Source organism: Corapipo altera, unplaced genomic scaffold (genome assembly GCF_003945725.1).
Source record: "Corapipo altera isolate COAL_440 unplaced genomic scaffold, ASM394572v1 53, whole genome shotgun sequence".
In the NCBI taxonomy this organism is placed as follows: Eukaryota; Metazoa; Chordata; class Aves; order Passeriformes; family Pipridae; genus Corapipo; species Corapipo altera.
Genome location: NW_020884900.1, coordinates 8,570,480 through 8,594,950, shown reverse-complemented (window position 1 = coordinate 8,594,950; position 24,471 = coordinate 8,570,480). Strand labels below are relative to the sequence as shown.

The window sequence follows — 24,471 nt, the reverse complement described above, 5'->3', positions numbered from 1 at the left end:
CTTCCGAAGTTAGCATCTTCTGCAAATATTTGCTATATCAACTTTTTATATGACCTGATAAATGGTTTTAAAATATTACTGAAATATTAAAAAAATGGTTTAAGACAGTCTTTGCAAATTTCCCGAGGGGCAGTTCCCTCAAATCATTTGTTCTTGGTGGGGTTTGTGCATGGTTAGTGTATATCACTCTGTGGAGGTACGTAAGGCTACTCAATAGAAATTGCTTATGTCAATTAATGCTTTCTTTGCTCTGAAAGAATTAGTCTACAGATATCTCAGAAGTGTGAAACAGCAGAAATAGGGCATGAGGATATGGTTGTGCAATGGAACACCTAAGTTTTCTATGCGAAACCTCTAGGAAAAATGAATTTAAAGCTGTCATAAACATGCTTCATGTCATAGGTGAAAAAATAAAGGCTACAGTAGGGAAAGAAGACTGAGATAGTCCAGACAAACCTGATAGTTCTTTTAAGGAGCAGAAATAGTGAAAGAAGTAGTAAAAAGAAAGAGGTTCAAGGGCAATGTTTTTTAGTGCTCTAAAATAGTGTTTTGAATTTGATTTATAAGTGGAAACCAAGTAGCTGAGAAAGAAAAGCATGAAAACCGAAAAAATACTTGAAATGGCCATTTCAAAAAAATGGAGTAAGAAAGCCATGAAACCAAGAAAAAAAGAGATGTGTTGATGTAGCTGAGGCAGCAGATGACTAATGTATGAACTCTGAGCAGTAGAACAAAGAAAAGCCTGAATTTTTAAAGTTTTTAGACCCAGTTTTATGCTAGCATCTAAACAAACGTAGTTGAGTATTTCAGGTGACTTTCCATTAAATGATTTACTAATGTCTAATGTATCATACATAGATGATTTTTTTTTTTAAATTTAGCTGTTTGGCAGTTTAGTAAGAGTATAGCAAGTTCCTTATTCAATCTCTTTTTTACTGCTTCATACAGCCTTGTGATTCTTGCAGATTATTTTTCCTGTGCTTGTTTGACTTCAGTGGAGATTCCTTACTGGGCTTGCACATCTCTGTGTTGCTTGTTCTTCTTTACCTTTTGTGATTGCCTGTATTCTTACTACAGAGGAAAGAACATAATGAGATAATTTGTTTACTGTTTTTCTTTTTACACAAGTTGTCTCTTACATTTAAAGAGGAACTTTTTATTTAGTGATTTTTACAGTATTATTTAATAGCTGTATCTCCACTACAGGGGATTGTATTTTTCAATTACTACCACTTCTGTTTTAGATACTTTATTAGGCCTAATTGTGAACCAGGTGCTAGATGCTGAGCAAAAGCAAAGAGAAAAAGTATGAGTTTGCCCCAGTGACTTTGCAGCTTATGGGCTGTTGTGCTGTTCTGGTGTTTGGAACTGATAACATTATATTTTAAGCAGTGTTAGTGTTTTAAAACGCACTCTTCACCAAACTGGAGATTTTAATGATGAATATGCTTTGGCAGAACAAACCTGGAGAGGTTAGCTGGGTTTCCTGATTGTGTTTTTTAGCCAAAATCTAGTTTCCAAGACCAGAGGAAAGTGATGGTTAGATAGTATTTAAACAAAAATGGTGCTGTTTGTACAAGAGCTTGTCATAAGGCCCGAAGCTTTTTGTATGGGATATTCAGCATTCACATAATCAAACTTCAGGAATCTAGCCTGTGTGTGTGTGAGCTAGGTGTTCAGGCTTTTCATGTACTACACCTTCATCGCGCTCTGGAAGTTCCTCTTTCACATAAATCCTCATAGCCTAAGGACCTTTTGGAAGACAGTATCACTCTCCCATTGTAGCCACACTGCAGAGGTCTGCACAGGCAGAGTCTCAGGAGTGAACAATTATGGTTTTTTTAAGAGTTATGTCACTCAATCTAGGACAATTGTCTACATCTGAAGTCACAGCTATGCTTAGGAATCAGTGAGGAGGCAGTGGGCAAAGGAGATCACCTTGTCTTTTACACAGAGTAGAGTCTGCATTGAAGAGGATCAGATCAGGAGCTCATCTGTAAATGAAAGACCTGCCTTCACTAGGCTACAGTCCAGTGGGAAAAAAAAAAGAGGCTCAGTGCAATTTTCTGGTAACCTCGCTCATTAGGCAATTTTAATATAGCTGTAATAAGCTCCCTTCAAGCCAGACCTTGGGTAAGGCTTTAGAAATGCTCAGCTGCCATGTGGCTTGTAACAAATATCACGAAGTATTGATTTATTCCATAACTACTCCCTGCCATGTGTTATGTAAATAACGACGTTTGATAGAGTGTGTGGTTCTCTGTGCTGTAATGCATAGGTCCTGGGGAGGTCTTGAGTCAAAAGATGAAAGGCCAACTGTCTCCAGTTGTCCTCGGGATGTGTGCATGACACTGCAGCTGCACACACACACCAAACCCTTCCCTTCTGAGTGCATTTAATAATTATAATTCTAATATTTTATCTGGTTCTGATCTGGGCAGGTATAATCTTCTAATGACATAACTTTGAATTTTCTCATGCTGTCTCCATCTTTAACAGTTAGTAATTCTGCACTGGAAAAACTAAATTCATGGTGCTTTCACTGCATATGCTTACAGATTTAAGCTAGAAAAAAACATACAGTCTGAAAACACCATTAATTGTACTTCAGCTTGTAGGTTGCAGAGCAGCCTCATTCTGTTTTCCCACAGCCAAGTGAAGGCCTCAAGGCCAAAATGTCACCTCAGATTTCTTTGATCTCAACTTATATTTTATTAACCCTTTTAACTTCACTGAGGGTGTGCAAGGAAACATGTATATTCCCTTTCATATAAACCCAGCATTGTCCTTACATCTTGCGTGCAAATGTATGGACAGTTTTTCATACAAAGGATTATTTAGATGTAATCTGTATGCCTTGTGAGTTACAGATAAGAAGGGGTGGGCAGCATTTATGTTGCAATGTTTATGATTTATTTGCCTTTTATTTTCTCTCTTTAACTCCATCCAAATATTTCTGAGAGTCTAAGTGAAATATAATACTAGAAGCCTTTAATGGCACCTTTTCATCTCACAATTGCAGTGTGCTTTTCATGGCTTAATTAAATTTTACAGCATGCCTTTCAGGTGAGTGTAATTTGAATGCATTCATTTCTGTTTGTGAGGAAACTGAGGCAGGGAATGGTGATTAACTCATGGCTGTGAGCCAAATACAGTGTCAGAGTAAGAATGATGGCCCAAGAGATTTGATTAGGAGATCTGATAATTCCAGCACAGTTTGGCTCTTAAAAATTTCATCAAATAGACAATACAAATGATGGCTGCCTGAACTGGCAGAGGAGCCAAATAGCTTCTCCAGACTCTTCCTTTCCTTAGCCTTTGTGATGACTGGTGGTTTATGCCTCAGTCCAGTTTTGGAGCCTCTCAAATCTTTGGGCACACCAGGTGCTTGCTCAGCCCTCCACCGTAATTAGGAGAAAATGTGTGGATAGTCACATTCTACCTCTGCCATCTTCTCAGCAAATGGTGCAGGCCTTTCACCCCTTTCCACTGACAGACCTGTTGGGGTGAAATCTGAATGCATCCATCAACTCCTATAGCCATGATCTTCTACAAGATAAACTCTGTAATGTTAGTTGTGAAAGACACGAAGCTCTTTGCCTGGTCCTTGGCAGTGGTCAAGGATGCAGCCTGTCCTCTTCTGCAGGTAGGCAGGTGGAAGGGAAGAAAGTTGTTGGGAGAAAAGTGTTCACTTACTCTGCACATTCATCTTACAAAGATCCTTTATAGATTCAGTCATCAGTGGTTACCACCCAAACAGAGTTACTGATGATACTGTAGGATAGGCCATAAAGCATCATGCAGGAATGGGTTAGGACAGAGGGAAGATATACTTTTTGAGCCCTCAGTGATCATGGGTTGAAAATCATACCCGCTTTGGCCAGAGACTGACTGTGAGGAGAATGGAGCTCTGTGTCTCAGGAATATCTGGCTCCCACACACTGTGTTCCTAATCTGCAGAGTGGAGGCGTTATCTAGCCTGTCTGGCAGGCCTAGAACTGATGTACGCTGCAATTTAAAAAATGGGGTGTGGCCATTTCTGTGAAGGTGTGTGAAACAAGACTGAAATCAAGCACATGAGAGATCCCACAGATACAGTTTTCAGGCTGAGTATGCCCTTTCCTTTGTACCAGCTGGTCATGATAAGAAAAGGTCTTCTGGCAGTAAGGCTCAAAAGAAGCAGGTCAGTATTTTTAAAGAGCTAAGGAATCAGTCTTTGGAAAATCAGTTGTATGAATTAACTTTTCCTTCTCTCATTAGAGAAACCAAAGATTGAATGATGTCTCTGTCACCAGAAACCAGTCTCGACCTAGAGGGAAGAGAGGACACTTGTAGTGCTTCTCTACCTGGCTCTGCTGGAGCCTCAGCCCACAATGGGCAAGCACCACCACATCTGGGCTTTCCAAAGTCTGAGCAGAATATAGCAACCACAAGTCTGACTCAAGACCCTCCAGGTAGGCTATGCAATGTGGTACACAGTATGTTTTCAGTGTGCTGTAAGACAGTTGATCAATAGCCACTAGGCAGATATAATGGAGGCAAAGAGAAGTTTTCTATTTCCATTGTCAGCCTGGTCTGTTAAAAGTACTCGCCTGAGAGTGAAATGGCTCCTCACAGTTCTGCAGAGGACAATCTTCCATTGCTGTATTATGAAACAGGCACTGCATGGTTTGTCTTTTTATCAGAATAACATGATCAGAGTACAAATGAGGTCAGGCAATTGCTAAACAGGTTTTGCCACATACTGTTGATCATCTTTCTAAAACCTTCCTTTTTTCCTTCATGATGACCTCTTCTAATAGTAAAGTCAACAGCTGTTGCCACGTGCACAGGACATACTTTGACAGCAGCAAGACTCAGCTGACAGACTCTGGAATATATTATTTCAGTAGCGTCATCTGGGTCTATAGCTGCCTCTTCTATAACTGTATTGAAGGTTGAAGGCCTTAGGTGTTGTACTTCTTTTCATCTTCTTTTCACTACACCAGCATTGCACAGGGACCTTAAAGTATACATAGGAAAATGGGCCTTGTAGACAGACTTTACTTCAGGATTAGAAATACAGCTTTTTTAAATTTATAAGTGCTTGGTTTTTTCACTACCCAAACTTCACATCAAAGTATTTGAGCTGCGCTGTACTCCATGAGAGCAAGAGTGCATGTTTGTCGTTGCTTAAGCAAAACAGAAATTCCTTTGGGAACAGAGAGCCAGAGACCTGTACACCTTAGAGGATTTGCTGCTAATTTCAATGACAGAAGGTTTTGGGGTTTTTGCATTATTGATATTCCTCCAGATTAAAACCTCTGCAACAAACTCCATTTTGAACCTCAGTTATGATTGAGGCTATTTCACAAGGGTTCTTAGGCTCCTTTGAAACCTCTGTGTGGGGTTGAATTAGTGACTTAGTACTCCAAGCCACCAGCATGGAGTGCAGAAAGTGGCCAGAAGCCTAATTCACCTCTCACAGAACGCAGGCCACTCCCGTTGACCCCACTGCTTGAGTGCCTCTGCCGTAAGGAGAGTCATGGCAAGAAGTCAGTCATGTGTATCAGGAGGAATTTCTGCTGATCCCACACTGGGAAAAGCAAGAGAAATTCGCTGTGAGCAGAGAGAGTGTCCTCACAATCAGGATGCATCTGTGTTCTTCAATGAGAATGATTCCAGAGGGGTACTAAAAGTGTTTAGTTTTCAGGAAGATTAGCTGCACCTTTCATTTGTCCTCTGAAGATTATTTTTGCTCTATAAAAGGATTTAAAAAATGGCAAACCAGTGCACAGGCACATAAAAAAAAAAAAAGAAAACACAAGGTTATGGGAAGAAGCCGAGATACTATCTGTTTTATTGAATGATCCTGGAATACAGTAACAAGGGGACAGTCGTATGCTTAATCATCTCACTCTTACAAGTGGAAATGATGCTTGACAACAGTCTACTGATATGAATGTAAGAGTTGGGGAAAGGAAAAAAACCTAAGGAATAAAATAAACATAAAATGTAAACAAAATTCTGCTAGGAGTATTTGTAGTGACAGATGCTTTGGTAGATAGGGCAAAAATATATTCCTTTCTCCTAAAGGGAAATAGGTGGAAGTCCATCAAATAAACTTTGTCCTGGCATATTTTATTTTTGCATGGAGGAAAAGGAAAAGATCTTTTTTGATGTTGGCTTTTTTTTTTCTACTGTTTTTTCCCTCTTTGCCATACCAGAAAAAAAAGATCATGGAAGATAAACCAGGCAAAAGAAAAAAAAAAAAAGGAGGTGGGGAAGGGGAAAAAAAAAAGGTTACTCTGAGTATCAGAGAGGGGGCTAATTGTCAAGGTTATATCTCCACAGATGATTGATGTGAGGCTGGGTTTTTCTGTCAGCCTGTCACAAAGCAGGAATGTTTAATGTTCTCATTATTGGTTACGCTGTTGTGTATATTTCTCTGTCAGCACTGCGGACCCATCTGAACTGCCAAGGCACTTCAAAGCCCTGCAGGTCATTTATCATCCTCCTGACGCTGCGAATGTTCAGCCTCAGCTGAGTGCCAGGGATTTGTTATGACTTGAGAGCCAGCTGACAGACAGGTCTGCTGCAAAAAGGATTCCTTTTTGTCACACTGCGAAAACATCAATGTTCCTATAATGGCCTACAACTGTCAAAGGGGACTGCCACCTGACAGTTGTGTGGTCTCACTAATTTGCAGCCCGGTGACTTGTTTCCTTGAGTTTAGATTCAGTTACGGTGTCACATGCAAACAGGTCACCATCTGTCGTCCTGTGCCAGGGGGCACATGGTAGGGGGTGGAGAGGGAGAGAGAGAGGGAGAGGAGGAGGAAAAGATGAAGTGGCAAACTGGGAGTGGGAGAGAGGCGAGGGGAAAATAAAAACAACCATGCAAATCTAAGCCACGTCTTTATTTCAGATTCCTGTTTCCTGAATGTTTCTAGCCCACCACAGTGTGAACCTCAGAAGTTGTGTGGAAAATTGAGGCAGAGAAAGAAAGGACCTTGCAAAGACCCAGAGCTGGGAGGGGCTGGGGGGGGAGCGGGAGGTGAAGAGAGGGAGGGAGGGAGAGAGAGAGAGAGAAAGAGAGAGAGAAATATCAGGGCTTTGTTTCCTTTCCCAGGCCATGACATGATTAATCGTTTTCTTCTGATCTAATTTTGGAACATGAAAAACAGCACATTTGTCTTGAAGAAAAATGATGTGCCGTACTGCGCAGATGGAAATTTCGAGCAATGAAAAAGATTAAAGTGAAATTCCACTCCTTAGACCTAATCATGAGTTGTAGATTATTCTGTCGTTCTAACCAGATGGTAGGCTTGATTCCACAACCCCCTTCTTATATTAATGAATACTAGACTGTTATATTTGACTTAGGTAAGTGAAATGTCTATCAAGCCTAATGGACTGCCAGCCAGCATAACACATGTTGTACCACTGAGGGTCCTTGCTGCATTTTTCATGTTTTATACTAATGTAGAACATTTTGTTTCCTACTGTTTTCCATCATTGTCACTGTTTGCTAAATATTTTCACATGTAGGGGGAAAAAAAGTAAAAAACTTGTGTCCAGAGCTAATTTCCTCACGTTGGTCACAGCTATAATTCTACAAGTAAAACAGTCACCCGAAGCAATGCATACAAGAACTCAATAGTAACTTGATTAAGTTCCCAGTCAACAAGACTCACTAGGCTGTATGTTAACAAACCTAATTATAGGCAGCATGGTGATAAATTGTGCAGGGTACATGTAGCACATCTCTGAGGTCATGTCTAGAAAAGAAGTTTTGCCCCAGGGGACAGGGATGGGGTGTCATTTCTAAATAAAGTAAACGCAGGCTCACTAATGTTTCCCATTGGGTTGCCTTCCGCTTTCTGACAAACGTTTTTCTAGCAGGAGTGTCCCAAGAGATCCATGCGAGAACGGAAGAGAGTGAAGGAGGAGAGGAATGAGAGACTGGGGGATTCTCTTTAACCTTTCCAACTGTGCAGTCCTGTGACCGTCACATAATTTTTACCATGCCTGGACTTGTCAGAGCCATGGGTACTGCTAGTCATATGTTAGGATGGATGCCACCACTTGTGCTCAGCAACCATGTTATCATTTTTAGCATTTAGCTGAACAAAATGATACTTGTCACATATACTGAATGTGAGAGCAGGGTAGGATCTCTTCCTTGTATGTGAAGTTAAAAATCTCTGTTTTCTCCTGTGAAAAAAGCAACAGTCAGGCCTTTGTGTCCGAGTGCCTGCCCCCAGTTCTGTTGGGGAGCATGCCACCAGGTAGAGGAAGCATGTGTTCACAGTGCTAATTTTAGACATTGAAAGAATCAACAGGATGCATAGATCGAGTTACTCTCTGCCTAGGAGAGAACAAATCCAGAAACTTCAGTAAACAGGCAAGAGTTATCCAAATCTGGACTTAGTAAAGTGTGATAGATACAATAGAGTTATAAACTTTCATTTAGACTGAACAAATACTGGTAAAGAAAAGCAAAGCACCAAAGTATGCCTGCTAATTGAGAAAATAAGCAATCTACACTTGAAGAGGAAAATCTTTTTGATAGTGGAATGAATTTAAAGCTTACATCATTGCTTTAGTGATTTTATTCTCAGTATTTTAAAACAGTTTCTTCAGCTTAGAATCCTGAACTCTGACAGGCATACCTTTCTCGATGAAGCTACCATTGATGATAACTGCTGAATAAGGACTCCTAGACTGTGCCATAGAATACACTCCAGATGGTCCTTCGGTGTGAGTACCCTGCACTTGGGACCCCATTTGTTGATGATTTTCCTTGTTTCTCACATACATAACATTTTTGAAAAGGATGAGGTGAGGAAAGCCTGAGTAGAATGCCTGTGTTTTGCTCATTGTATCTTGCCCACACTAAAAGCAAACAAATTGTAAGTCTGAAAGTAGTATGTCTCAAAACGTTTTCCTTTGTAATTAATTTTAATTTAAAAATACTCTTTTTTTGTACAGATCAGCTCCATCCAAGAATATAAGCTAAAATACCAATATACTTTCACCACATTTCTTTTATTGTTTAGATTTTGTCTTAGCCCTCCCTAAAGCTTGCTCTTAGGGGATTAAAAATCTTCATTGATGAGAATTCTTATGCAAAATGTTGCATGGCAAATTTTTTTCAATTCATTTAGAACAAAGCTCCCACTTACTCCTTTTTACTGCTCTCAGTAAATCCAGGGTAAGTTACCCCTTTAAAATGATCTGTACAGATTACCAGCCTGTGTAGTTCATAACCTCTGGGGAAAACTGCCTTTTTGCAGTGCTGCTTCTCTTCTGTGCAGGGCACGTGGAGCTGAGTTGGCAGTGAAGGGAAAGTAATTTGTTCCTGACAAGGGCCAGTAGCAGACTATTTCTTCACTGGAGGAAAGTGACAATCAAGCAGGAAATTGTGACTGCAGCTCCTTATTTGAACTGATCCTTCTTAGGAGCTGGTAGACATATCTTAACTTAGCCTTTAGCTTGTTTTCCTCAGTCTCACGGCTTTGCTTTCAGTGAAATGTCAAGGACCTCAAATTTCTGCAGTGTTTACAGTTTGGCCTGCGGAATTCGTGGCCTGCTCAGAGTGTTGCAGATTTACAATTATATTGGGAAAGTATCACAGGAGAGGCAGGCATTGCTCTTCCCTGGTAGCATTTCCTAAGAATGACTGCAGCTTAGGGAGAGGACTTTGACCTACTGAGGAAAAGAGTAGTGCATCTGAAAGGGAGAGCAAACTGCCTTTTGCTCTTTGAATCCTTACTAAGCCAACCTGTTTCTAAGTGCAGGGACAGATGGATGGATGGATGGCTATGTTACAGCTATGGCTATATGTAGGCCTCAGAAAGCATTTGTCTTTCTGGAAGAATGTATTACAGCCTTTCTGTTCTGCAGTGGGTCATCACCCTGCTATAGCTTTGATCGATGGCAAGTGATGGCAGCAGGAAATAAAGGTTCACTCTCTGTGCTCAGTAACACTGTCCAGAAGGGATGGACCTTGACTGGATGGAACATCTATATAGGTTTGGAAGTAGGTTACCCACAGTAGGGTCAGCAAGATGTTTGCCAGTGACTGTGTGTCCAAACTCTGCATGAGTACTCAGAGTTGGCGTACTCGTACTCACGGATCAATCAGTTTGCCCACACAGGGCTCACATCTCTGAAACAACCTGATGTCAGCTTTCTGTAAACAGGGATCCATGGCTCCTAGCATTTCTTATGAGGCATCACTGCTTCAGTTGGTGGATACTCCTCTAATATCCTAGGCTAATCAAAGATGGCTTCGCATGCTACCTCCACACACCCTACTCTTCAACGCTGCATATTTTACTTTTGAGAAAATATTCATCTTTCTGACATGAGGCTAAGATTATCAGATGCCAAAGCCATTCCCTGGGCACGTCTCCCTCTGGTGGGACTGGGGATGAGGAAGGAAGGAATAAGCTCTTTCTCATCTTAACTGCAAAGCCATCACTTAAAATAGTTCTCATGAGAGGAGTGACAGGTCTTTTTTTTTTTCCATTTTACACATATTCCCAACTTCCCATTCTCCAGGCACTCTTCTTGCTTTTGTACCCTATAACTTTCATCAGTTTGGTTTTTTTCTTTCAGATGTGCTCAAGGCACAACAGAAGTTGATACAATCTAATACAAACTTCCCTGTTTGTTCTATCATAAAATGTAGTGCCTGGTGTGTTCATTCCTCTCCTGTCATCAAGTGCCAGCTTCAGCAGGACTTAGTACCTCAGGTTCTTCCTGCTGTCATTTTCACTTCCCCCTGAGGACTAAACACTTTAAACCCAAGAAATGCTAACTGAGATCCTAAGTAACACTTGAACCACGCTGATCTTGGGTAAACAGTTCCCAGAGAGTTACCATTCCTGATGTTGAAAGAACAGATCAGTGAAAGAAAAGAATGTGCATACAAATTCTCGGTAATCAGGCAGCCAGCTAATTTCTAAATATTGAAAGATTCCCTTAGAAGTCATAAATTTTGTTTATGTTTAAACTGACATTCAGACTAAGAAGCCTACCATTTACTCATTTAAGACTTTTACCCAATTTTAAATGGGAGTTAATAACTTAAGCTCAATTTAGAGAGAGGAATAAAAAAAAATTTAAACCTAGGTACTTTTTTGGGGCGTCTATTTCTTATGTAAGTATTTATATATTTAAACTTGTCTTCATTTAAACTGCATTAAATTTGCAGACAAGTAAGAGGAAAGGCTGCCCATCACTCTCTGGGCAGAACTTTTTTTGCCCCAACGCATACCTATGTGAGAGGTTATATCAGGTGAAGAAACACCTAATCTTTTGTTGGGCAGAAGCCAGCCTTTCAGTGTAAGTGCAGGTGTATATTTTTATTGAAAGGTAAAGCTGTTGTATTTCTTGCTTAAACAGGGCTTTAGACTCTCATCTCCTTCCAAAGTATAGTTTGGGTTGTATGAGCACCCTGATTGGTCTAAATAACTCTGGTAAGTCTCACCTGAGACCCCCACTCCCAACTCTTGCCTGTGGGTCCAGGCCAGCTCAGCCTTGGGCACCTAGCTGTCCCCTAAGCCAAGTTATAAGTGTTCCAGTGCCATCCATCCACTGCTCTGGCTTATGACTGGCTTTCTCGGCTGGACTCCAGACCTGCTCTGCAAGGTAACTTTGTCTCCTGTTCTGCATCCTGGTTGTAACTTAGACCTGCGTCACAAACCCATTTTCAGTCTTTTCTCTTGATTGGGCTCCCTGGAAGTATCCTGCCCTTGACTATCTCCCTTTGTCTGGGACTGTCAATGGACCTCATCACAGCCCACCAGTCCAGTCCTGTTCAGGCAATGTGGGGCTTCACTCAGGTTACCCTCATTTCCCAGTTTGTTCTCTCCTTGGAAAAGCCCTGCTCTTTCTGCTAAAAGTGGCCCCTTTTAGCATTCGTGTGTGCAGTGCAGCAGGAGAGCTCCCAGCCAACCTGCCTTTAGTCAAGGTCTGGCCTCTCCATGGCCCTGTACATGTTCCCTGCTCAAGAAAAACAGGGTCTTGCTTGAACATCTCACTGCTACACATGGTACCATGAGCAGTGGGTTTTCAAGGGGCTAGGGAAGAAGTACATTACTGCTTCTACTTGGTTTTTCAATTGTATAATCAGTTCCTGCTTCGACATGTAATCTTTTTGTTTCCTGAAGGCACAGAAGTCTCTAACTTGCTGCCTGACTTTGTGCAGATTCAAAATGATCTCCTGTCCCCATTTCTTAGTGGAAGGAATACAGTTTCCTTGATACAGGGCCAAATTTATATAGAATTTTAAATGTTCTTCTAGATGACATGTTGTGTTCTGTAATGCTCAAGGAGACCATAATTTCTTTGGGGATATATATAAATACACTGGTATGTGAAAAAAAATCCCACAGTATTTCTAAATGAAACAGTTGAACATCTAGCCTGTATCCTAGTTTCTGTTGGGTTTTTCTGTTTCTGGTTGTTTTTTTTTTTAGAAGAATTCACTCACAGTAAATTCATACCAAATTTCTCAGAAAATCTGGTGGGAGAGTACTTGAAGAAATGCTTCAGCATTATTGCTGACTAGCTAACATAAGCTGACAATAGTAGATGACTGTGGTGAAATACTGATATTTCCTTGGACCTACCTCTTCCTCTTTCTGGAATGTTGGTTCTGTGAGCACTTATTAGCCAATGGTTTTACCACATTGCTAAAATTAATCTCCATATTGATATAAAATTAATTGGAGAATTCTACTTTTGTGGATGATAGTAGACACTAGAAATAAGGAAATCTTCCTTACCTCTATCCTGTGACATGAACTTTTATAAACTCTAACCTAGGTTCATGTCATGGCAAAGAAATAGAGGTCAAAACTGATTTATATGATCAACTATTAAATTTAAACACTAAGTTCTTGTTTAATCTCAATGACAATTATTTAGATAAATCCCATATCCTTTCAAAAATATGCCTGTGTTCTACTACTCATTTTTTCACATTTGTATATAGTGACAGATTTTGTAAAACTACTGTCATAAATGAACAGAACCCCAAAGTGCCATACTGATGTATACCAGTAAAAACTTAGAAGACAACCTGATTAGATTTCCTGAGGTAGAATTACATTATCAAACAAAATACAGGGTTTGAAATTCAACACCCCAAAAGAAATACAGTAGGCTGAAAATTTCCTTAATGAGAAATCCATGAACCTAAATATTTGGTGTTTCTGATTTGCTCACTTCCTCAGGTTAATGTTTCTTCAACATGTTTCCAATTCTTTTTTTTTTTTCCAGCTGAATTGGTTGTTGTACTTTCAAAGGTGATGATTTGCAAATGATGATTTCCAGCCTACTGTATTCTATGTATGGCAGAATGTCCATCAAGTTTCCTGTAGGTGACATTAGTAGTGCAATCATTCAAAATGCAGCCTGACAGCATTTCAATCAACTCACTTTTCAACACTAGACATCAAATATACATTGCAAACCCAGCACCTGCTCTGCTTGTAGAGTGACATCAAATAGGTTAGCCTTGGGTCCTAAGACAGAGCCTGTCTCTCGAACTCCTACATTAAGAAGTGACTTTGGCAATGATTCTCTTGGAGATTAAAACTCCACCAAAACTGGCTCTCAACCTACAATACAATCTAATCCCTTTATTCCTTGTGTTTCTGTCTCAGCAAAGCCCAGAAGAGCTGTGTGTCTGCTAGATGAGTCAGCCACATAGCCCAGCTCTTAACCTCATCCTGTAGAGCTTCACATTTACAGCAAAGGTGCGAGCAGAATAGCATCCATACATTTATAAAAAAGTGCCCCGGGTCTGAGCTCCTTGGGGTTTGCTTCCTCCCTTTTGCAATAACTGCATTGCAGCACCTCCAGAGACACCTTGAGGTGGCAAATGTTGCAACTCTTCATGATGTCTGGATGATTATATCAAGACCTACCTTTTTAAAACAGCAGCAGAAGCACTGGGATAATATCCAACTCTTGTGACACTTCATGAAGTGAAGAGGCCTAGCTACTGCCATCCTGGGACTTTTTTGTCTTTTGTTGGGAATTAAGAACAGGTCAGTTAAAAGTTTTCATTTTATTTTTGTGCCTTGGGCTGAAGAAAGGTCTACTCCTTGACCCACAACAACCTATACTCTATCTACTGAATCTTCTGAGTCAGATCCATAATTCCCTTTAAATTAGAGGACAACTAGCTGCTACCGAACACCATGGAGGAGCCTGACAAAGAGGAAGGCAGTGGATGTGCTCAGGATTTCAAGTTCAGAGGAATAAAAAAGGCATGCCAGCACTCATAAACCTTAGAAGGACAGCGTGAATCCTTCTCCTTCTGTTCTGTTTGCTAATCAGGCTTTGGTGCTGATGGCATAAATCAGGAGGATGAACAGCTGGGAGATGAATCAGATAAAACAGTACTGCAAAGGCATTGTCAGCCCATCATAACAGTGGCAGAGGCAAGGACATGCAGACCATTGTGCAGCACAGGTGCAGTCTGGGCCTTCTGAGGTGACTCTGGAGACAGCAGTGGGGATCCAGGTGTGACAGCTTTATAAAGACAGAGTTTTGATGTGGTCAATTTACCACATGCCTCACCACCACTCCTACTAGTGCTGTAAAAGATGTGATCTTTTATCTCTAGAGGGACAACACTGGTCCAGTCCTGATTCAGTTCTAGGCACTAGGCAGGATGGTGCTGATCACATTGTCACATTGATCCTACAGCCAGGAATTGCAGGTTCGCATTTCCTATACGGGACAACATCTTTCCTGCAGCATGTGCAATGGAATGGATAACAGCTGCCCTCACCATTAGCTTTGAGCAGGCAGCAGGCAGGAGATTTGTGTCCCTTGGTTCTGCAGGAACTGCCTGCAGTCACATTCCTGGAGCTCCACAGAGGGCACTGCCCTGGTTATTGCTGCCACTCTTGCTGAGAGACGTTCCACATCAGGAATGCAAGTGCAGCAGGAGATATACATCCGTGTGGTCCAAAAGAGGTTAATGTAGGGCCCAATAACCTTCACAGATGAATCAAACAGCCGAATAGAAAAAGCTGTCATGAATATTTGCAGTCCTAGGTAATTTGCAGCAAAGGTAATGGATGAAGAGGAATTCTGTCCTAGAAGATGAAGCAGTAGAAGCAGTATATAGACAGACTTCAAGAAAGGTAGGAAATTGTATAGAGGTGGGAGAGATTATTCAGAGCTGCTAACTCAGTGTCTGGTCTGGAGAGATGATTTTCTCTTTGAGAAGTGACTGAATCTCTTCCCAGTGGAAATGTTTGGCCCTAGAGACACACAGACTGGATGCTGGTAAATCCCAGGCTAGGGCAAGGTCCTCCCTGCAGGCCTGCTCATTCTGCTCTCTGGGACATTCAGCTGGCTGATGCAGTTTCATCATGCAGGCTCACAGATGGTAAAAGGACTCACAAGCCAGCCTGAGTGCTTGCTGGGGACACAGATGTGCTCTGAAGATTGCTTTGGTATTTATGTGAAACAACTGCTGTTTGTTAAGAGGTGTTGAAAGTAATAATAAATAATTATAAATTATTTTAATGTATTAAATTGTTGACATAACACCAACACAAATATCTCTTAGGAAAGAGAATAAATATATAAAGCTACATTACTTTATAAATTAATTCATAAGTATTTATTACAGGAAATTACAATCAATTGTTAAGCATTATGGTGTCTTGCTTGGAGAATGGATTTTTTTTTTTGCTATTATTAATAATCTTAATTACCAACTTTAAGTACTGTTTATTTCCCACACACATCCCAGGACACTAATTTTTATACAGCATCTAAAATACACAGTGGTTTTGGTTTGGGTTGCTTTGTAGTACACAATAATTTGCTGAAAATAATTTCCTAGTTGCTAAGTGGAAATAGAAGCTCTAGGTGTCCCTCAATCAGTTATGACCTAGCCTGGGAGAGCTAGTTGATACTGTGCAATAAGAAATTTATTTCTCCAAAGTTTTATGCATCATAATCAAAATACCAAGAGGCCAAGCTTGCCCATGTTACTGATTTTTATATCCCTTATGCCATCAAACAAGAATTGTATGCTCAAAAACTTGCTGCCCTTACATCTCATTGGTCTAACAAAACATAGTATCTGAAACAGGTTTCCCAGAGAATGCCTCTTCCCTGGAAGTGTTCAAGGTTGGATGGGGCCCTGGTCTAGCGGAAGGTGTCTATGTCCACAGCAGAGGATTTAGAATTAGAAGACCTTTAAAGTAATTTCCAACCCAAACCATTCTATCATTATTGCCTCAAAAGTGTCTGTAAATTATGATGATCTCACTGTTGGACCTGTAATTATCCTGATGCTAATCTGGTTGACCCCACTACAATCTTATAAATTGCCAGTAATTAGACTTATTTCACAGTATTCAGACAATCTATTTTCAGATATCTTCATTTGTTAAACAGATGCATAACCTGAATGTATTTTTTTGACTTGTCTTCACAGGTCTTCACATCCTCAAGTCTGTTCTCTAGTTCTCTTCTTTCATGCCTCCTCTAGCACCTCTACACTCTGATCTCTTATGTTGCTACTTCTGACGTCTGGGGTGATGTGCTGTGCTTGGGACACACAGACTCTCATGTAGATATAAACATTCTCACTTCTTAGTTACCACAATTAACTTTGCACCCAGTATCTTGGTAGAAATGGGAGTGCTTGGCCAGCTGTACCTCTGACCACCCTACCCTTTCCTATGGTACTGCAGCATTCCCTGAACTCCAGTTGTCCTTACAGCCTTCCACAGGTCCTCTGCTGATGGGAGCAACGGCAGCTAGGTGTTATTACCATCCCTTCAGTGCCCAGGCTATCAGCAAACACCCCATAGGCACAGTGAATGAAGGTGTTAATGAGGACACCTGAATTGATTTGGTGGTGATACTCAGCTGTTAAACCAATCATGAGACTGTAAAAGTAGTGAGGTGGATTAACAAAGTGTTTTGCTTAATACTGAGGAGCAAAGGCATTATCTGTGCATGGTAAGGTTGCTTTATGGTACCTTGTAAAATGCTTTATGCCAGAGCAAAGCATAGTTATTCTATCTTTACTAAAAGTAGGATTTTAAAATACATATAATTAAATTTTTACACATTCTTCTGAGAGTTGCTAAATAACTTTAGTGCTACTAATGAATAGATTGTGGATGTTGTGAAAGGTTTGTCTGTCTGGAGGGGGTGAGGGGAGGGATGTCATAGTCAAGCTCTTTCTAGCTTCTTCATTTTTTTTCTTTGTATTTTCAACACAGAGAAATAAACTAATTCCTTATGAAAGTTGCTGGATGGACAAGTCCTGGAGGAACTGTAGTGGATTCCTCTGCCTTTCTTCACTCCTAGGCTGGTCCCCTGCATGTGTCTCACACATAAGGAACTTTGGTTGATCACTATCCATCTTTTCTGTTGAGGACATCTAAGGTGAGTGTTTGCATTGATTCAGCACAACTGTAATTTTATAAAATCAGTTATTGTTGTACTTTTTGTTCTGATGCATTTACAGTAGTATTTGCCCTCTAGCAGGGCATGGCTGAGATGGGATCCTTTGCCTTCCATTATAACAAGTTTTTTTTTTTTCCACATTTTAACCAGTAATTTGTTGCAAAGCACTTTGATATGCTCTGCTCAGATGGAAGACATTATAGAAGAATTTGATTGCTCTCAAAATTGATTGAATGCTGAAAAATATAAATAATAATTCAAATTTAGAAATAACTTGGCTTAAGCTGGCTTTATGCTGTTGTTGCTCAATGCAGCACTGTTTGAAAGACTTGGTCAAAAACTGGAACCCTGCTGTGTTAGAAGCTGTATTGACACTGGACAAAAAGGTAGCACTGCTCTGAAGTGCTTTCAGTTTTCCCACAAAAGCTTAAGCAATTAAGTTGGAGACTCTATTTGTTTGCTTGTTTTGGTGTTTCTCTGGCTTTTTTGTTTTCTTCTTTCATGAATGATAATGAAAATTTATATTGACTGCACATGTTGTTTTAAATGCCTAGAATACATCTAGGTGTTATCTGAGGGCTTTTTCCAGTAAAGTTAGGGAAAACCCTTCCATTTGCTTCTCTTTTCTGCAGCGAGTTCTTTGACTGTCTTATTTTATGTTCTTAGCATATGTATAAAACCCATGGTAAAGCTAAATGAGAGTGAGTACCACTGACAAGTGACTAGAATTATATCTCTAAAGGGACATAGTCATCCTCAACCTGTTCTAAGCAACCCTTAAATGACCTTCAAAACCAGAACTACAGAATGCACCATTTTCAAACAAGGAAAAAAGATGTGGCTTTTTTACTGCTAATGCTTGTGTTATGTGGATAATTGTTCTGTAGCATTGGTAGCAAAATTAGAAAACCAAAGTCATGGGTGGTAAGAAAGCATCAGAAGGCACAAACCTGTCCCTGAGGAAACTTATAGCAACACAGAAGAGTGTAGCATATTCATGATGTTAGGGTCAATCTCATTCACTTTTTCTTGGCCCAAGCTGTGTTTCCACCTGTTGCTTTCTATGCCTGTGAATTCCCCAAAACTGCCATAAGCATGAAAGAAATCCATTTTGGTCAGGAAGCAGTATTTCAGTCTTTTAGGCTTGGGGATACTTGTTCTGCCTAATATTTTTGTGCTTTGGGTGAATTCATACAGATGGTGAGATAGGGCAAGAAGATTTATGTTGAGATTTATTGAGGGAACCTATTTTTTCCCTCCTGGCTGACATCAATAGGGTTGCATAGTCTATTCACTTTGTCACAAAGTGCACCCTGAGAAAGTACGGAGAGGGCCCTGATTGCAATTCTGCCTTCGAACAGGTCACAACTCCATTGTTCTGAAACAATAGAGGTTTTATAAACAAAGTCTGACTAGAAAGATTGTGAGTTATGACACTACAAAGAGCCTTGCTGAAAGCAAAACAAGGCAAAAAAGAAACAGGGTAAGGCATAGAAAAATGCTTATAAACAATAAGTTAAATCCCAGGTCTTGAGTGAAACACTGATGCTGGAGGTACTGTTGTACCTTACAGGAATACTGAGATTGGTCTGTTAGTGTTTACAGTACATAGTACATATGCTGTATAATTACAGTGAAAATAAATGCATAGACACAAAAGTACTTAAAAATCTGGTTATTTCTGGCTTCAAAGGGATTGCTCGCCTGTTTCAAGATGGGCATATACTTAGGCTTCTTGCTGGGGACTTGAAAGAGGCTGTGGATGATGTCCTTCTCTTTGCGTTGCCTATCGCCGTCATCTCATGTTACCTTAAGTTACTATTTCCAATGACCATCTGTTGCCTTTCATCATAAATATAGCACTGCCCCTACGAACTCTCCCATTGGTAGGGCCTGCTACAGTTACTCTTGGGGATGTGTTTTTGCAATACCGAACTTACTGTTTTGCATCATGACTGTATTTTGACTTCCCAACATGCAGTACCTGGTGCAACAGGTGCCTTGTGGGTGTAGAGCAACGCAAGTGAGTAATGGGTGGCACAACTGAAGGATGCTCTGGGAAATCCAGAGCATGAAAGGAAGCCTCTTGAATTCAAGCAGCTGATGTGTTGAAGCCGTTCAGACTTTATATGTTTGAAATAAATTAACCAGGTTATCATAGTGGAATTATTTTTTTTTATCATTTGTGCACAGATATTTATCTAGGTTTTATTCAGTAGAGAGGAAATTATCAGCACTTCAATCCATCCCAACAAAACTGAGAAACTTTCCCTCTCTGGAATCAGCTTGGAAACAATTTTTTTTTCCTTCTCTCTTGAAACTGAAGGTATCTCAAAAACTAAACCCATATTACTTGTTATATGAGCTGCTAAAGTTTTTAATTTTAGTTGCTGATGCCCAGAGGACGAGTAATCAGTTATTATGCTAATCGGCCTTATGTTGCAGTGCATCAGTTTGATGAGGTTAGTGTTAAAAATCTGGCATAAGTATTCGCAGCCTTCCTGTGTTAGAGGAATGTAATGCTTTACCATGTGAAGATCAATTTAACAAGCAGATTTAATCTGAGACTGGGAGGAGAGAAGGAGAGGGGGTCAGGAAAGAACAGGGTGAAGTTCCCTCTGCACTAGACTTCCATCTCTATACCTATGGCAAACAATTATTACCAAATTAAAGGTTCAACATGTATTCCAGTAAAGCAGGTGGTCAGAATGTTAGGCAATAACAATTTAGGAATTGCCACTTTTCTTCTCTCTTTTTAAATGCATCTGTAAAGAGCATCCAAGAAGGCTATGTGCAACTTTTAAGAGGCATAATTAACTAGCTCTCATTTGTTAATAAGTGGATAATGTAGGATTAAAAGTATCCACCTGCTATTTTGTTTTGCTTTTTAACTACATTTTAAATGGTCTTGAATAAGATGTGATGTCTGTTTACTCGAAGGGTCAAGCAAGTTTTTAGATAAAAACAGGGAACTAAGAGAGGACTGAAAAATCGTTATTATACAGAAAAACACTGCAGTTCAAGTTTCTAGCTAGGTGAAGCCCAGAGTTGCTTGGGATTACATCAGTTCCATGAGAATGTTTTTACCATGAAACTAGATGCCAGAGTTTCTGCACCAGGGTTGTTTGGGGTGGGGAATGGAGACTGTCCAGGTTTATCAAGCTGAATTTTGCATTCTGCAGCCTTAATCAGTCTGAAGCTAATTAGCAGCCTCTACACAATAAGGCCACAAGTCATTAATCATAGGAGATGAGAGCAGTCAGCCCCCCATCCTCGACATTTCAAGAAAAGTTTTCTCTTGCACTCTTTTTCTTTTTTTGTGATGGGGCTTCAAAAGTCGCAAGATTGCTTTTCATGGTCAATAGTGTGTGAAGTATAAGCCATGTCTTGATGTGACAGACAAGGGACCACTGTTCAAGGACCTATTGGACTCTTTTTCTCTCTTTTTTTTCATTCTTCTCTCTAAATGCTGTCCTCTAATAGAATGGAGTCAACTGATGACTTTATTTGCTTTGAGTTGAAGCATAGTTCAGCTGGGAATAAAAAAAAGTTTTAACAAGTATGATTTTTGTTAGAGGGAAATTCGAGTTTTTTACAAAGCTGCTTAGTTCTTTTTAAAAGTTACAATCCTTTCTTATGCACAGCTAATGAGGAATGAAAGTCCTTTCACATGCCTAATACAGTTTAGTACAGTGTGTCTTGAAATCCAATGCTAACAGCTGCACGCTAAGCACTAGGAAACCCTTGCAGGAAAAAGAAGTAAATTTTTTGAGGCTGTTGATCAAACTTCTTGCAAACAATCTGAAGAAGAAAATTGAAAGAATAAGTTTGTTGTCTTTAACGACGCTGAGAATTAGATTATGCGCTGTATTTTATTCTGTGGGTAGAAGATGTAATTCTATCTATATTACTCCCACAGTAAGGGATGGGTGATATCTGTATGTCTGACACCTGTCTAGCAGGTCTTACTCCTTAGTTGTCCATAGCATGTCCTTACACCTGTTGGCACCATCACTGTTTCAGGTTCAGATGTTTATTACAATATTATGGCCATTTAGATCTTCTGGCTGGGAATGCTGGGGAGAGAAGGTGTTTTTATGAATAACAAATATATTCATATAGTCTTGTGTTGTTAATCACTGAATTTTCAGTATAAGCAAAACTATTTTGTTGAAGGACAGGTTTTAGAAATCTTTCCTGAAGACCTAAATGTATTTCTCAAGGCCTCTTGCTCCTCCTGCTGAACTTTGCTAGTTTACTTGAGGAATTGCAGTAACACTGAGAGTAGGTAATGGGCTTTTGTTTATACAACTGTGCAGGAATTCCTTGTTCTAGCAGACACTATACCAAACTTTACATCCACCCCTGTGCCTGGAGTTGTCCACTGCAGACTGGGGGTGGCTTTTAGCAGCAAAGCTGTATGGTGACAAAGCACTGCACAGCACTGCCAGCAGCCTGACCACATTGATATCCACTGCTCCTCATGAACAGTTCCAGTTTTGCTTTGATTTGCTTATTTCTCTTCTTTGGAGACTTAAAATAATGTTGAAAGCCTGTTTGGTTTGGGGTAATGTTGTTGTTGTTTTGTTAGTTTCTCTTTCTGTTACTAGTCTTTGAGATAATTGAAAGTGAGGAAAGAAAAATTGTAATTAGGAGGCTCAAATTAAATCAGAGCTCTGTCTCTTACAGACAAGCAGCTGTCTATAGCTGTAATATGGCTGTATGTTGTTGTATTTACTTCTCTGGATCACTAGTGGATTTGGTCCTTGGACCACTGTCCAATTTCAGTAAGAACCATTTCTTCAAGGTGTTTCACATCTTGTGCATATTTTATGCATCTGTGGAGATCATTAGACGGTCACTTTGGGTTACAGCAGGGAGAAGATTAACCCAGTCATAAGTCTGTGGTTGAAAAGTTAGCTCTAGACAAGACTTCAGAGTGAGGAGGCCTATGTTTTGGTGCCTGAGTGCTGTTCCTTTATTTTGATGTGTTGTTTTCTTCTGGGACCAGGATTGTGAAGCACTGTTAAGTGCCACCTTTTCATTGTATTTGTAGTTCCTACACCCTCCCCTACACTTGTATATTCCCATGCTCACTCCTTGCTTTCCAGTTCTGTTGCTGAAATGTGAACCCGGTGACACTCTGGTTCACACCAAGCTTTCTGTGCTGGCCTGAGTGGACCTGGCAATTAGGCATCTCTAACAGAAAAGGCACCACGCAGAAACTTGAGCAGAAAACCCCTAGGAGTACTGAAAGAGTCATTACAGTCCTCCTGTCACATCAGTGAAACAATACACATTTTGAAAAGTTTCCCTCATATATCTTTAAACGAGTCCATAGCATCAGTTATGGTCTACTGTATCAACTCCTACATTTCAACAAGAGGACAGTTCTTCCTTTTTCTGTTTCTAATACTACAGATGAAAAATATTACATGCATCTACATAAAAAGAAATTTTCTAATGAAATCACATTAAGGATTTGACTAAGCCCACACAAGCAGAGGGTTAGGACTGATACTCTGTCATTACCTCAGCTCATTACATCTTGGGATTCTGTTACTCATGTAGCCTGTAAGATCACCCGCTGTCTGGAGAATCCTGTACTACCTGAAAACAAAGGGAAGTGTTACGTTGTAGCTTTACCTCTGAAATTTCCTTGCTTTGCCAACTTTCCTCAGTGTTACCATAAAACAGCTCTTGGTGACTTATATGTATTAATGGCATTAATTAAACTATCAGCACAGCTGAATGGGAGAAAATGTGTCTTCTGAACTTGTTTCTTGAATAGGAGTAAATGCCTCATTAATCTTAAGCATCAACCCAAGAACACTGTGTTTGTTAGATAGAATAATAAATGACTTTACAGGAAGTACACAATAGCAGATGCTGGAATGCATCCATTCATTAGTCACTGTGCATAAATATCCCCTTATTTCCATGAAGAGACATTTAATGGAGGGCCAGTCTGACAAACATGCACAAGCTTTCACTCACTCACTGAGAAAACAGAAGGGAGAAAATGTCATACAAATTTGCCTCGCTGAACACAAAGCATCACATACCTTATGTGTGCTTTTTATGCTCCTTGCCTATCTTTCATCAAATTGAAAGGCAAAACTGTTGGACGGGATTGGGAATCCCATAAGGCATTATAGTTATTTCTACTTCTTGGTAGCAAAGCCTGGTTCACTGGTGTGTCACTTGGAGACCAGCTTTACTCAAAACTCATTTTGGTGTCAGGTAAAGTCAAAGGAAGACTATTTGCTACAGAACCTTATGAGAAAATGTTCTTGGGTTTGTTTTTAATCACTGCTCCCAAGATACTAAGAAACAAGCAAACAAGCCTATTGCAGTGAATAATAATATATATATATAAAAAAAGAGTTGCTCCCCAGCCCCAACCCCTGCTATCTGTCAGCTTTTGAAAGCTTGTATGTGTTTTCTAGTCTTATAATATAACTGAGCCAATGAAACACCTCTGCAAACAAGTACATATATGGTTGTTAAAAAAAAAGTAAAGTTTTTAAAGTAATTGTTTTGTTTTCCTTTCCACATTATTGGTCAGAACTCCTGTTTTTCTCAGATTTTTGATTCAATTCCCATGTCTTAGATGTGTTACAGGAATGCCTAAATAATTTCCTTGGTATGTGCCCTTGTTCCTGAATGCATGCCTTAATGGAATTTAACCAAAGGGTTACATTTTAGCATAATTTTTCTTAGAAAATATTAACGGTGTTTGGATGTCCGTATGTGTTTGAGATCTGTCTGGTTTCTAAGGCTAAACTGATCAGAAAGACCAGAATACCTTGATTTATGAAACAAGTTCTTAAGATGGTAATTGCATTGTGTACCAAAGGTATCAGTGTCGTGTAATAGCACCCATGTCTGTTAAGAAATCTTCCATCTAAGCATGCAGGTGCCTCATGTCAATGTATTCTTCACTGGTGTTGGAGTGTTTCTCACTAGAACACTAATCAGGGTGTTTGGCTTTTGGCCTGCACAGGCTCAGCCACATAACATA

At 40.0% G+C, this 24,471-nt stretch overlaps 1 long non-coding RNA gene across 1 annotated transcript in view; it reads left to right on the top strand.

Moving 5' to 3' along the window:
* The window catches only part of LOC113950137, an 81,336-nt gene that overhangs the window by 19,823 nt on the left and 37,042 nt on the right, over window positions 1-24,471 (top strand). The window contains exon 2 of the long non-coding RNA XR_003528675.1: window positions 17,261-17,426. This is a non-coding gene — a long non-coding RNA (uncharacterized LOC113950137). The remainder of the gene's footprint in view (window positions 1-17,260; window positions 17,427-24,471) is intronic.